The sequence below is a fragment of the Coenobita brevimanus genome, chromosome 16, assembly GCF_032717465.1.
Source record: "Coenobita brevimanus isolate Jiangsu-jjx chromosome 16, ASM3271746v2, whole genome shotgun sequence".
NCBI lineage: Eukaryota > Metazoa > Arthropoda > Malacostraca > Decapoda > Coenobitidae > Coenobita > Coenobita brevimanus.
Genome location: NC_136969.1, coordinates 5287895 through 5290774, shown reverse-complemented (window position 1 = coordinate 5290774; position 2880 = coordinate 5287895). Strand labels below are relative to the sequence as shown.

The following is a 2880-nucleotide window of genomic DNA, read 5'->3' as shown; positions in this document are numbered from 1 at the left end:
AAACCAACCTTTTTGCAAGCACCCAGCGCCTTGAGAGTGAAAGATTGGGAACAAGGAGTAGGCATTCTATCATATATGATTACCCTGTCTCCCTTTCAGAAATGTTCCTATTTTTTGCCCTGGTCCTTTTGATGGGTATTATACGAAAGAACAGAATTCCTGCTTACTGGACAAGGGACCCTGTTATGTTTACCCCAATATTTGGGCAAGTGATGAGCCGTAATCGGTTTCAACAAATTCTAAGTCGCCTCCATTTCTATGATGCTCATGATCCTGCAAATGCGAACGACACAGATAAAATGAGGCGAATTAGGTTGGTCTTTGATCACCTGAGGCAAACCTTTCGTTCGTCATTTTATCCCTATAGAGACCTCATCATAGACGAGAGTCTTGTGTTGTGGAGAGGTAATATTTCATTTAGGCAGTGTATACCCAGCAAAAGGCACCGTTTTGGGTTCAAGATCTTTGTTATGTGCGACTGTAGGACTGGATACGTGCAAGACATAGTCTTGTACACTGGTGCACAGACAGACATAATAGAAGATCGAAGTATTGGACTGTCGGGAGCAGTGGTAAAGACAATGATAGAAGAATACCTTCATCGTGGTCACGTCCTCTACCTGGACAACTGGAACACTAGCCCTATTCTCGCTCGTTATCTTCACACGCATGAAACGGGAGTCTGTGGAACCGTGAAGGTGAACCGGCGTCACATGGCCAAGGTAGGGCAGAAACTTGCCAGGAATGAGGTTGTCTTCTTCAAAGCCAACAACATCCTTGCAACTGTGTGGAACCATAATAGAGAAGTAAGCCTCTTGTCAACGGTTCACCGCCCCTTGATGCACTGTACTGATTCCGTAGATTACCGTAGCGAGAACAGGCGTCACATTTGGAAACCTGAGTGTGTCATGGACTATAACATAAACATGCGCCTGGTGGACCAGTCAGACTCCATGATATCGACGGTAGAGTGTGCCAGGACCACGATGAAGTGGTATAAGAAACTGTTCTTTCACTTGCTAGACATCACTGCTTTGAATTGCCACCACCTTCACGCCATGACAACAGGAGTTCAGGAAACCTTTGAAGGGTTTGTGAGGGAGCTCACAAGAGAGATGTTTGCACGTTATGCTGTTGAAAGGCCCCAACATCGCACCCGCACTGCCCCTATTGCCCAAACTCCCCAGAGAATATCCGGCCGCCATTTCCCCACTCCTATCCCTCCCCAGCCAAACAGACCTAGGCCCCAACGCAGGTGTCACGTGTGTAGCAATTCCCGGGTGAGACTCACCACACAGAGGAAGGACACCCGCTATGAGTGCGTGGAGTGTGACGTGGGTCTCTGTATTCACCCATGTTTCAGCGAATATCACACGTTGATGAAATTCTGATATGGTGTGAATGCAATAGGACGCTGAAACTGTGAAGTAAATGCGACAAACAGACGCTCAGTGAAATTATCAGTCATGTTGATCTCCAAATATTAGTATAAAGTGCATACGGGTATAACATAAGTGCAAAAATTGTATGTAAGTGTATAAATATGCTGTAAGTGGAAACATACATAGCGAGGGTTTTATGATGCGATATTCTGTCGCTCAGTGCAATAAATATGGCCCGTAAATATGTAATTATTATTATTGGAAATGCTAACGGGTATAATATAAGTTCAAATTATTGTAAGTGCTGAAATACATTCTAAGTCAAAATATTCATAGCGTGTGTATAGAGATGCGATATCCTGACGCTCAGTTGAGTGAATAAGGCCCGTAATAATGAAAATAGAAGTCAACATGTGGGAAAGTGTGTAATATATGTGAAGAATTAGTATATAAGTGTTTGAGTATTATGTTGGTCGAAACATTCATTGCGAGGGTATTTTCATGCGATATTCTGATGGTCACTTGAATAATGCCAGTAAGTATGTAGGCTATAGTGCAGTATAGGGGTGTAAACGTGTGTAATGTAAGTGGGAAAGTATAACTGGAGTGAATAAATAAAGTAGAAGATGAAACACGAGTGTTTGAGATTGTGCTTGCTACGTGAATATGCGCTAGCATATCGCTAAATGCCCTCGTAATGAATGTAAATAATTGAAAACATTTACAGTGGTGGAGAAAGGTTCTATGTAAAGGGAAAAATAATAGGAAAGTGATAAAACAATTGTGTATGTTGAAATACGAGTCATAGCGAGTGCGGTTAATAAGCAGATGTGCGCTAAACTTATCCTGCATGTCATCATAATGAATGAAAACATCTGAAAACACTTACAAACAGTAGAAATTGGTAAAATGTCATTGAAACAGAAGTATACAAGTAGAAAAAATGATATGTTGACTGATACAAGAAACTTAGCATATAGCATGTTACGACTCGGACCTAACTCGCTATGCTCGCGCGATGGTACAATGCTTATTTTTCATATATATGTGTCTGAAAACCATTATATTGCTACTGTTATTGTTTATTAGTTCAAATTCAATAAATATAGAGGTGTTGTGTGTTGTTTCTCCCAGTATTCCCTACCATAGAAAACGTGAGTGCCTGACACGTCAATGATAGAATACGATACCTGGCGCGGAGGACCTCACCTGTTCCGACCACTTATAGACCACGGTAAGCCCTTTCTTGGTGATTTTCCTTCGTTTCTCAACCAAAGCGGAAGTTTTAGCCAAAAAAATTTTTTTCCAAAAAGGCTCGGGACTGGGGGATGTTGGAGGTGCGGAAAACCTCGGGACGTTTTAATTCATTCATTCATTGCCAGACGCCATGTATCCCAAACGGGGTGGCCAAGGGCTTAGAGTTAATTGTTTTACAGGGAGGGGCACTAATCCTCCACCAACCCCACTTGACACGTAGGGATGCCAACAGCATCTGGTG

At 42.4% G+C, this 2880-nt stretch overlaps 1 pseudogene; it reads right to left on the bottom strand.

The window, feature by feature from the left end:
• Window positions 1–2863: 2863 nt before the first annotated feature.
• Window positions 2864–2880, bottom strand: part of LOC145391111 (5S ribosomal RNA) — a 121-nt pseudogene continuing 104 nt past the window's right edge.